The 12630-nt window shown below is 40.6% G+C and overlaps 1 protein-coding gene across 1 annotated transcript in view; it reads right to left on the reverse strand.

The window, feature by feature from the left end:
• Positions 1–12630, reverse strand: part of LOC135699226 (acyl-CoA Delta-9 desaturase) — a 79697-nt gene that overhangs the window by 2148 nt on the left and 64919 nt on the right. The gene's annotated exons all lie outside the window — the stretch shown is intronic.

Raw genomic sequence — 12630 nt, forward strand, 5'->3', positions numbered from 1 at the left:
AATTGAAAGAAACGAAAAACGGATTCCTCTGCCCCTACATTCTTCTACCTCATTTTTTTTTACTGCACCACGGAAATGGTCCCTTCATAGCACACGTTGCCAATATCCACTGTGTTATCATTATTTACCGGCTGTTGGGAAACGTGCCCAAAAGGCTTCAAATAGTGCAACGACAACATCGCACGCGCCTAATGGAACTTTAAAGTGATCACTTTCGGCGGCCGCTACCGGTTCGTTTACATGTACTCGCCATAATGAATAGTTGCTGACGACAAATACAACGTAATGTTGACAAAAACTAGCAAGGAACTTTTGGGGGTCAATTCTATTAAGGAGCTTACGTCATTTTCGTTTTTAAACCTGGGTCAGAGTCGACCGTGACAATAAACGAACGAAAATGGATCCGGGGTCGAGTCAGTATGATGGTGTTAATGCAATCGTTCTAACTGTCAGCGCAAAGTCAGAGTGAAAAATCGGGGAAAAGTTAATCATAACAGTCAGCTGATAAAAATCATTCCTTCTACACTTCTTCTTCTTCTTTCCTTTATTTAACGTCGGTCTCTGTTCCGCAATCTAGTGCCAATCACCGACGGACATCGATTGCCATCCATTGACGGAAATCGAATGTGCAGGAAGGCAGCTTCCACACCTGCGTAGGATATCGCACCCATTCAACACACATGGGCCGGGACCAACGGCTTTACTTCCCTTCCGAAGGAAGACGTGACCAGAGATTTTTATGCCTCAGAAAAATCCCACCGACCTCGGCTGGGATTGAACCCAGACCCATCGGGGTGTTAGAAAGCAGTCACGCTTACCACAACACCACCGGCGCCGGCATTCCTTCTACACTGAGTACTGCGAACTAACTCAAAATGCTTGTCATCTGGGAGCCGAGTCAAACTGTCAAACGGGTGCCAAACATTCAAAAGAGCTCAGAAGTCACGTAGGTAGTTACTGTTTGAACCACAAGTAAAGGTGTTGCACCTACTGAAAACAAATTAAGAATTATAATTATGAATCTGTCGAAACATCAACCTTAGTAGGCGGATAATGTAAATCATTAAGCGTGATGCTCGAAAAAGTGTTTTTATTTGATATTAATAATGTCAAAACTGGATTGCTGCAACAAGAATGTAAACAAACTTTATAAGAGTCATGTGAAATTTGTGGGCAAGTGCACTCCCATCACCATGTATATGTTATTTCTGGAGCAGAGGAGGAGGAGCCAAGAGTTCATTTAACAGCATGTATATACAATTTCGTGAGCTGTTTCAGCAAAACAATTTGAAACTTCGGAAGATTTTCAAGATGTTTTCTAGCTCACTTGAAAAATAAAATCGACTGGGTTCGAAGTACTCAGCTTCTACACTCAACTCAGCTGAAAATGAACACAATCTTAACAGATAGATCAACTACCAGAATGAATTTGAGCTTTTATTCGCGAGAAATCGGCGATTGACGTGTTTGTTTACAAAAACATACGCCCAAATCTTGAAGTCGTCCGGACATATTTTTTTTTTTTCTTTATTATAGAGATTTTTAGCCATAGGCTAGTTCATCTCTTAGGTCCGGACATATGTAAACAGGCCATAAACACGTTGCATGAAAGACACAAAACTCGAGTTCATTTTAGAGCTTCGAAAATGTAGAGCTCTAATCACAGCTACACTGTACACAAACATCATCATCTGATTGAATGAAACCTCAGACCATTCAAAACAAAACACCGAAATCGCTTTTTCGAATGATAGCTGCAACCGGATGACGGTTGTTTTGAAATCAGATGATTTTCCTCTCGAATACAGGATGAAACCAAGGTTGCAAAGACTCATTTCAGCTAAAATAATGTTTTTCGGAATAATAAACCCAAAAGATGGTATGATGGCATGTTTTACTTGTAACTTACAAGAAGAGGTTACAAAGTATGCGTTGGAAACATAAAACCTGTAAATTTTGCTTTCTATGAGTCACAATCAGCGATTTGCTGATCTTTGAGTGAGTGAGTGAGTGAGTGAGTGAGTTTGTGAAAAATCGCTGATTGTGACTCTCATGAAGTGAAATAAATAGGTTTAATATGTCAAACACATTCTTTGCAACCTCTTCTTGTATCCTACCAATTCAAAATTTGATCATGGCATCTAATTATTTCATAATTTAGAAAAACATTGTTTTAGCTGAAATGAGTCTTTGCAACCTTGGATGAAACTTGTTATGAGAAGGGATAGGGCCTTCAGTTGAAATGCGTAATGCTCTTAGCAGAATGACTGTGATACTAAATTGAAATGCATATGGTATTGGTTCAGCCCCATAACGCAAATCATTCAAAACGATGATGTAAATAATTCTTTCGAACGTCATTTGCTGATCTGAGCTGACAAACGAGGTGGAAGCATATGCATCGCTATCAGAGCAGTTACTAACATAGGTAAAGGATGAAAACCAATGTTTAGCTAATTCGTGGTGAAGGAGGTTTTCTCCACCACGAAAATTTGTTGTATCCATAATGGAATGGCTTATTATGGCTATTCAGGATGGAATTGAAGATAATCTAATTTAAAGCACTTGCATGTCACACTATTCTTAAATGTTTGTCCTCTGAGTGTCGTATATTTTATAGCTAATTTTCAAACGAAAGTCATCCTGTATTTGGATGACAGTCATATGGATGTTCATCATCGGACGACGAATTCAACCATAAGAAAATCATCCGAAATTCGATTGCATATTGTTAAAGGGCTCGAGCAATGCAATAATCATTCGAACTATTGCGGATGTTTTGGTTCAGTGTACCACAAAAAGGTTTTATTTATTTATTACCGTCAATCAGATGTAGACCGCTTTGTTACAATTTGCCACAATTTGCGTCTCATGAATATTATGTACGATATACTATTTTCACGCGTAAAAGTTAGTAATTGAATAAAAATACTGCCTTAATTTGGTGTAAAGTCAACAGTTGCGCAATGCTTATTGTAAGCAGCCATAATTTAATTTGGTGGTTCAATTTAATATGATGGTGGTTTGTGGTAAATATATTTCGCAGTTTCCTAGAAGGTATTTAAATATTTAGCATTGATATTAGTGCACCCATCACGCTATCAGTGCTGCAAGACAATTTCTCGTGTGAAACGATGACGGCGCACCAAAAAATCGGGAAGTGCCCGCCTCCCTTGTGTGTTTACAAAACGTGTATGAATGAAGGTTTGCGTATTATTATTTTTATTGTGACTCAAGCCTCCAATCAGACTTTCCAGCACGCCGAACAATCTATGTGCACGCCCACAGGTCGGTTTATGTCTGAAAAACTCCAAGACAAGAGGCGCAACACGTTTGTTTGGCTCCAGCATTTTTGGTTATTGCGGAAGTATGTAGCTAGTAGGTTGATGTCTGGCAAGTAGGGTTAAGATTTAATTTCCGTCATACTAAGCGCAACCCACATTTTACCTATTTCTTACGATTGGGTTTGTTCAAAAACTGAAATGTTTCTATCCAAGATGACTTCCTAATTAATTTACCTTTCCATGCGTACCATTAGATTTGATTAAGGGTTACAAATTGATGAGATATTGATAACAATCTAACTTAACTCCAAATCCGTTCCGAGTGGATGGATTCGCTAGGAGCGCTTCTTTTGTTTTCGAGAAGAATAGATGTACATATTCATATTGTGCGTTCTTATGGACTATGTACACTATCGTATCGAACGTATGATCACGTCGACATCATTGATATATTAAGCTGAACATTGCATTAGTTCCTAAGTAACATTGACAGATTCTCTTCGTCGACATCTCTTTGTATCCCCACGGCCATGTAAAGACATTTCCAGGTATTTTCAGCACACAGATCGATAAGCCCAAGTTATCAACGAAAGAGAAAGTCGACGAAGAGGATCGATCAATGGTACTTAGGACCTAATGCAATGTTCAGCTTGATATTTGATGTTTCTGTTCCATATGCCGAAAATGTGCGTTTAATCCGAAGTAGTGCTCTACCCTATAGGGATGTTTTTTGTTTTTAAATTTGCATCCCATTCCTGGTCGGTGACGTACTTGAGAAAACTTTAGTCTGATCCAGGCAGTTAAACCCCTGACCCCTAATGTGAACACTGGAACGTTCAATGATTCTATGTCACAACCTAAATATCAATCATCATGACTAAACTAACTTCATTGGACACAAGCAATAACCATAATGCGCTTCAAACTCACCCAGCTTTCCAGCGATCAACAACCAGAGTCAATAATGTAAACAAAAGACGACGTGATTGCACTTTTTCCCTTTCAACCGGACCATCACTCCTGAGAAAGATGCAATTTTCTTCGGTTGAAAGGTACCTATATTGGATGTTTGGACTTTCCTTCACTAGTGCAAAAGTTTACCATTGCTAGACCACAACAACGCGGATGCTGTTCAAGGAGCTTTCTCTGCCACTTCTTTCATTCAGCACCGTGACAAATGATCTGCGGCGTGTCGTCACAATAATGCTCACAATGGATGACGACGGTTGACCTATACGTGGTGCAGTAATTTCTGCTGCACCTGCCCAGCCATGCCTATGATCGATGGAAAGTGCGAATTGAATGGCATTAACCTGATGAGGTTCAATTTTTCACGAGGAGATTTACGTCGAACAAAACATGTTCCCACAACCCCGCCATGGCCGTTTCCGGTTGATTATGAAACAAAATTAGCTTTATGCGTCTACAGCTAACGCATTATTTTCTCACCTTAGACTGACGCAATCGAGAACGCAACACCTGGTGGGTATGTTCGAGTAGTGCTCAACCTAATTTGCATATCAATGAATCTCAAACCTCCCGAACTTGTTAAAGTTCCCAAATCACGTGTCGGCAAATTCCTGTTCTTTAACTTCGGTTGCAAATTGCATTGTCGTCGCATGGAGACGAAACTTTTCCATCAGTCAGGTACGCGAGGTGCGGATACCTGGCTGCGGGGAATGGATCGTTGAAACCGAAAATAACCGTTTGATTGCTAAATTTGCATGTACCAAATTATTCAAAACAGGCCCCATTCTGGCTCGACCGGCTGACGTCCGACGCTCGGTTGGGTGTGTTTGTGAGCCGTACCTGTACAGTATGTAGGGCTGGAATTCTTGGTAAAACCAACTGCACACGTGCATGGCAAGCTAATGAGTCAGGCAAGCGATTGAAGTAATCGATTGATAGCCGAGTGAATGTCCCAAATTGGTGTTATCAACTTGATTTGCAGCGGTTGCGTGCCGTGTTGTGATTTGTTCGTTATTTTGCGTTTTGTTCAAGAGAATAATTTTAAACAGATTTGATGATTAATGGGCTGCTGAAAAAGGTGATTTATCAAACAACCGCGACTTCTGTTAAACGGTTGTTAAAAATTGTAATTGGATAGCGACCAAGCGTCTCCATAGAATGCTTCCTAGCTCTGCCTGTGTGTATAATTTTCAATCATCATGATGCATATTTGATTATGTAACCATAAAATAATGGCAGCCTAATAAACGCCTACTAAAAGAAATGAAACTCCAATAGTTTGATGTGAAAATACTTATAAACCTGCTTGGTCAGGATTGATATTGATATTGAAAATGAGCAATAGACTATTGGAAAGTAACAATTGAAAATTAAAAAGGAACAATTGAAAATTTTGCTTTCGCCAGTAGAACCGAAAAACAAGCAACAATAAATTAAAAAGTTGCATCAGAAATTTTAAAAGTAACAATAGAAATCATTAGAGAGGGTCTAGTATAAGAGAGAAGCGGACTGGCTGGTTTTGAGCCAAATGAACTGTCAAAGCCAGAGTCAATCGAGCAGTGCCTATTTATCTTGATTGCAATGGCAGTGTTGCTAGAAGTCACCTAGGCATAGGTTGCCAAGGTAGTTTGTTTTGAATCCGCTCCTCTCTTATACTAGACTCTCTCTAGAAATCATAAGTTCGAGCAGTAAAAAATCTTGAATGTTCCATAAATAATTGAAGAATCCCAATTGAATTTTTTAAAAATTGCAATAAGAAAATTAAAATGCAATTCAAGATCAACAATTGAAAATGCTTTAACTCCATTTTGTAAAGAAACTTACAACCATTTTCTCGCAAACCGAAACCTACATTCACAAATCTAAAACACAATCGGGTAGAGGAGAATTTCCTTCATTTTGTTGGTTTGCGTTGGTGGACTTCGGTTCGCGACAAAATGGTCTTACCAGCTTTATTTACAAAATGGTGTTGAGGCCTTTTCAATTGTTGGTCTTGAGTTGCTAAATGCCACTAGATTTGCTCATTAGGTGTCGTTTACATTGCGGGTTGCTTTGGTTTTTAGACTCACGTGAAAATATTGGATGGAGGAAAAAACATGTTCACAAATAAAAATACAAAGGGAACAGGGTGGCCAGTGAATTTTCATTTTGAAATTCCCGGTTTTTCCCGGTTAAAACCTTGAAAATTGCCCAGCTGTTAATATTCAACAAAAAATAAAATTGAACGCATTTTTAAAAACGTGCTGAAAGGAATTTACTGAAAGAATTAAAAAATGTGATTAAGAAGATTCCCAAGATTCTGGGGCTTTGAAATTTGTGTAGAGTCTGAAACTAGAATTTTTCTTCAAAATTTGTTATTAATAACAATCTTTGTGATGCAAGATTTGGAGAAAAAATAATTAAAAAGTGAGATTTTGAAAAAAATTAAGATCACAGAGGGGGCGACCCCGGTGTAGTGGTTAACATCCATACCTCTCACGCCAAAGTCACGAGTTCAAATCTCACCCCCGGACAAGTCACGAATGACCCAAGAGTGTTAAAATGACTATAATAAAAAAAAAAAAGATCACAGATTTGAAAAAAATATATCATACTTACGAGTCGTGGAGTCATAATTGTCACGCTCTAAGACTTTGAAGCATTTTAAGAGTTAAAACAAATTATAGAAAAATCTTTAGAATCTTGCGAAAAAACCGTGCAATTTTAAGTAAAATTAAAAAGAATTCAAAATGTTGATTTCAAACAAATATTGAGAAGGATTCCCACACAGTTTTCGAAGGAAAAGTTCTGATGAGAATTCCAGAATTATTCTTAAATGAAGTCCTTAGAAATTGTTAGATGAATTTGGAGGGATTTCTGTGGAAAAGAATGTCTCTTATGTTAAGTTCTTAATTAAATTTTTAGGTAATTTTAGACAATTTCAAAAGGAGTTGTGGAAAAAACAAAACTTTAAAGAAAATTTGGTATGGGGATCGTGATGAAAATTAGAGATGAATTTTATGAATAATTCCAATAGAATTATGATCAGAATTCAACAAGAAACAGAGTTCTAAGAGTTTTCTGGCAATAATTTCAACCCTAGTGCGAAAGATTCATCACAGAACTCCAACAAAATTGAAGGCAAACAATTTGCTGATTATTAGAAAGAAAATTTTTAAAATACTCCAAGGGGTTTCTAAATAAAACTTTGAAAGATTTCTGCTGTTTAGAATACAGAGAAAATAAATTTTTGAAAAGGTTTTTAAAGGAATTAAAGTATCCGAATAGGTTCAAGGGAATTCCAAGAAGGATTCCAATTAAATTCTTAGAAGAGGTTTCAAGAAAATTCCAAATGAAATTCAACGGTAATTATTATTTTTTTTATAATTACTTTATTTGTACAGGCTCAATGGAATAAACTTTACAGAGCCGAGTTATCCTTTGCGTTATACATTATTACTGTCTTAAATTTAAAGTTAAAGGAACTGGACCGAGTACTCGCGGTTGTCTCGAGGTTAGTGGAGATTTACAATTTTTTGGATGGGAAAAGGGAAGAAGGAGGTTTGAAATGTGGTTTACGATACAACTATTTAATTAATCCTAAAGCATGAAATTATTTCTATTCATCTTGAAAACAAACATTGAAAAAAAACCCACACGTACAAAATACAAACTAAACACAAGGTTAATCAAACTTACAATTTAAGGTTAATATCCTTAAAGTAAACATATATGAGTTTCATAAACTCCAGATCGCGTCTAGCCAAAATATCCCGAACTGGAACATTAGGTTGTCTACCTCGAGCCCGAAGGGAATCATAAAAATGTGATCTGACTTCACGATACTCCGCACAAGACCAAAGGATGTGATCAGCGTCCTGGTAACCTTGTCCACATTCACAGAGATTGCTGTCTCCCAACCCCACACGGAACAAGTGAGCGTTTAGACAATAGTTAATGGACATGGACGACTCAAGTTCAACCCTTTGAACCATGCAAACTTCGACACCTTAGGGATAATTGAATGTAGCCATCGTCCCAAGCTCCCTTCACTCCATTGATGTTGCCAGCTAACGAGCGACTGCTGACGATAAATAGAGAAAAATTCACTATAGGCGATCTGTCGATCATAAATGTCGCCTTCCATAGCGCCCACCTTCGCAAGTGAATCCGCCTTCTCATTGCCCAAAATTGAGCAATGCGAAGGGACCCACGCGAAGGTGATGATGAAAGAGCGCACGGATAAAGTAGTAAGCAGTTCTCGTATTTTGAAGAGAAAATACGAGAAGTGCTTTACCGGCCTAATGGAACGGATAGCCTCGACAGAACTGAGACTATCCGTAATAATAAAGTAGTGGTGTGGAAGAAGTGAAGCAATAGTTTCCAAAGTGTAGTGAATTGCTGCCAGTTCAGCCACATACACAGAACAAGGAGCTTCAAGTTTTCGAGAGGCGCTATGAAATTCATTAAACACACCAAAACCAGCGGACTCCTCTATTAGAGATCCATCTGTGAAAAACGTTCGTGCAGAATCAACATGGCCAAACTTTGCAGCGTATAATGACGGAGCAATCATAGGACGATGATGCTCTGGAATTCCGTGGATTTCCTGCGTCATAGATAAATCAAAATTCACTGAATTGCCGAAATCGGAGAAGACTACACGATTAGGAATATTTCTTGAAGGGCTGACATCCTGTGTTAAATATAGGTAGTACAAAGTCATAAAACGAGTTTGAGGGTTTAGCTCAAGTAGCTTCTCAAAATTTTCGATCACCAGTGGGTTCATTACTTCGCAACGGGTGAGGAGCCTCAGAGATAACTCTGAAAAACGGACGGATAGTGGCAACATGCCCGCAAGCACTTCGAGACTCATAGTATGAGTCGAGTGCATGCATCCTAACGCGATACGAAGACAACGATACTGGATCCGTTCCAGCTTGATGATGTGCGTTTTAGCTGCCGACTGGAAGCAAAAACTACCGTACTCTAAAACCGATAAAATCGTTGTTCGGTACAACGTCAGAAGATCTTGTGGATGGGCTCCCCACCACGTTCCGGTAATTGATCGAAGGAAATTGATCCTTAGTTGGCATTTTCGTCTCAGATACTCAATGTGGGATCTCCAGGTGCATTTGGAATCGAACCAGACCCCGAGATATTTAAAAGACATGGAATGAGTGATCGGTTTACCCAAAAGTTGAAGCTTCGGTTGTGCTGGGCTATGCTTCCTAGAAAAAACGACCAACTCAGTTTTCTCCGTGGAGAATTCGATACCTAGCTGAATATCCCAAGTAGACAAATTGTCCAAGGTATCCTGTAAGGGTCCTTGCAGGTCAACCTCTTTTGGCCCTGTGATAGACACTACGCCGTCATCTGCAAGTTGTCTCAACGTGCAATTGTCACTAAGACAGACATCAATTTCTCTAACGTAGAAATTGTACAAAAGGGGGCTTAAACATGAGCCTTGGGGGAGACCCATGTAGCTAAATCGAAAAGCTGTAGAGTTTCCATGAGAAAAGCTCATATGTTTTTCAAACAGCAAATTGTACAAAAAATTAGTCATTAATGGAGACAATCCACAAGCGTGGAGTTTCTCTGAAAGAACTTCAACGGATACTGAATCAAAAGCCCCCTTGATATCCAAGAACACAGAAGCCATTTGCTCTTTCTTAGCAAAAGCAAACTGAATTTCCGAGGAAAGCAACGCGAGACAGTCGTTCGTTCCCTTACACCTACGGAAACCAAATTGAGTATCTGAAAGAAGCTGGTTCGTCTCAACCCATTTGTCGAGGCGAAAAAGGATCATTTTCTCCATCAATTTCCGAATACACGACAGCATCGCGATGGGCCGATACGAATTGTGATCCGACGCGGGTTTATCAGGCTTTTTAATGGCTATCACCCTTACTCGTCTCCAATCGTCGGGAACAATATTGAGCTCCAAGAACTGATTGTACAAGTTCAACATGCGCCTCTTAGCGACGTCTGGGAGGTTTTTCAGCAAGTTGAACTTGATTCTATCAGATCCCGGGGCAGAATTGCCACACGAAAGGAGAGCGAGTGAAAGTTCCACCATTGAAAAAGGCATCAGTCAGTTCGTCTACCGAATTCGCGGTTTCGCGAGGAATCAACTGCGACGGCACGGAATCCAGACACACTTTTCGCGCGAATTTAAGAATCCATTGATCCGAGCATTCCTCGCTTTCGTTGTTAGTAGACCGGTTACGCATTCTTCGCGCCGTACTCCAAAGCGTATTCATAGACGTTTCGCGCGACAATCCGTCTACAAACTGCCGCCAGTAACCCCGTTTTTTGGCCTTGATGAGGCTCTTGAGTTCGCGTTCAAGAGATGTGTATGCGTCGAAATGCTCGCGTGTTCCGCATTTCCGAAAAAGTTTCAACGCGTCGGACTTTTTACGGTAAACCTCCGTGCATTGTTGATCCCACCAGAGCGATGGTGTTTTCTTACGAATAGACGGTCGCGGCACCGGTCATGTTTGAGCTTGAAGTGCGCTGTCGACGATGAGATTAGAGAGGAAATTATATTCCTTCAAAGGCGGAAGCTCTTCCACTGACGATACTGTATCGTCTATCGCGGATTGGAACTTAGTCCAATCGATGTTACGAGTTAGATCATACGCGACGTTAACGGATTCTGACGAGTTGAACCCACTGGCAATCGAAATTTTGATCGGCAAATGATCACTACCGTGCGGATCCTGGATTACATGCCAAGTGCAATCCAACGATAGTGAATTGGAGCAAAAGGTGAGGTCTAATCTGCTACCATTCGAGGATGGACCAGCCAAACGTGTTACTTCTCCATTGTTAAGGATTGTCATGTTGAAGTTGTCGCAGAGATCATAAATCAAAGTAGAACGGTTATCATCGTACAGCTCCCCCCAGCCTGTACCGTGGGAGTTAAAATCTCCCATGATCAACCATGGAGCGGGAAGTACCGCACATATGTCGAAAAGTTGTTTGCGATTAACAGAGACTCTAGGAGCAATATATACTGAAGCAATACAAAGGCTCTTACCTTTAATGGTAGCCTGACATGCGACAACTTCAATACCGGGGAATTCGGGAAGATTCACTCTATAGAAGGAATGGCACTTTTTGATCCCCAAAAGTACCCCTCCTCCACGTGAATCCTCACGATCCAATCGAATAATGTTAAAATCAAAAAAAGGGAGATCAATTTCTGAAGAGAGCAATGTTTCACAGAGGGCAAATGCATCGCAATTATTGTTATGAACTAAATACTTGAACGAATCTAATTTCGGAATAAGACTTCGACAATTCCACTGTAGAACAGTGATCAAATCCCCGACCTCGTTTGGAAAATTATCCATCGAAGGAGATGATAGCTGCAAGAAGGGGCCATTTTGAAGTCAATTGCTTCAAGAAGGATTTCACAGTCGGAAGCAATGTGAGGACAATGCTTTTCAGAGGATCAGAAATGTTGAGGTATTTGAGAATACCGTCCACAATGTCATCAAATGAGAACAGCCCAGATGAAGAAGGGGTTTCTGTTCTTAAAATTGGGGCATCAGGGGTTTTGGATGTCCCCGGAAGAGGTGGAAAATCCTGGGTATAATCAGTTCTGCGGAATCCAGGAGGAGTAGAAGTCTCCTTTTTTCCACCACTCCTTGATTTGGGCAAGCTGATTTGGGGTTCTTGATCTGCAACTTTCCGCGAACGGATGCGTTTTCGTTTCCGGGCAGAACCTTCCGGAAAACTGAAAGAAACTCCCTCCTCAGCCAAGTCAGAGCCAGACTCGTCATCTGACAAAAGAGCGAAGGGATTTGTTTCGTTGGTCGATGGCTTGGCTGTCTTAAGCATTTCTGCAAAAGACCGCCTGGAACGTTCCTTAAGGGAGCGTTTCATTTTGTCCCCGCGTTGTTTGTACGCCGGGCACGACGAGAGAGCATGAGGAGGAGTTTCATTGCAATACACGCATTTTGGTGCAGTAGCTGCGCAGGCGCCATCCTCATGCTTCTCCCCGCATGTGGAGCAGCGTGCCTTGTTGCCGCAGTGGGAGGCCGTATGTCCCAACCGCTTACAATTCTGGCAGTTCATGACCCGAGGTACAAACAACCGCACAGGAAGACGAAGTTTTCCCAGCTCGATGTATTGAGGAAGGGCAGATCCAGAAAAGGTCACCCGAAACGAGTTTGTGGGGGTAAAACTCTTTTTACCCTCGCTGAGCGATACTGACTTCATTCTATGAATGGCCAGTATCTTTACCGGAGGAAGCAAGGGGTACTTGAATCGGCCAACCGCTTGCTTCTCCAGTATCTCGGGGTTCAGGCTCGCCTCAGTGACCACGCCTTCGATCTCCACATCAGAAGCTGGAATGTACACCCTATATTCCAGTGTGGAAAACTGGGAA

The sequence above is a fragment of the Ochlerotatus camptorhynchus genome, unplaced genomic scaffold (assembly GCF_037179485.1).
Source record: "Ochlerotatus camptorhynchus isolate MF236.1 unplaced genomic scaffold, CSIRO-AGI_Acam_v1.1 ptg000104l, whole genome shotgun sequence".
NCBI classification, from domain to species: Eukaryota; Metazoa; Arthropoda; class Insecta; order Diptera; family Culicidae; genus Ochlerotatus; species Ochlerotatus camptorhynchus.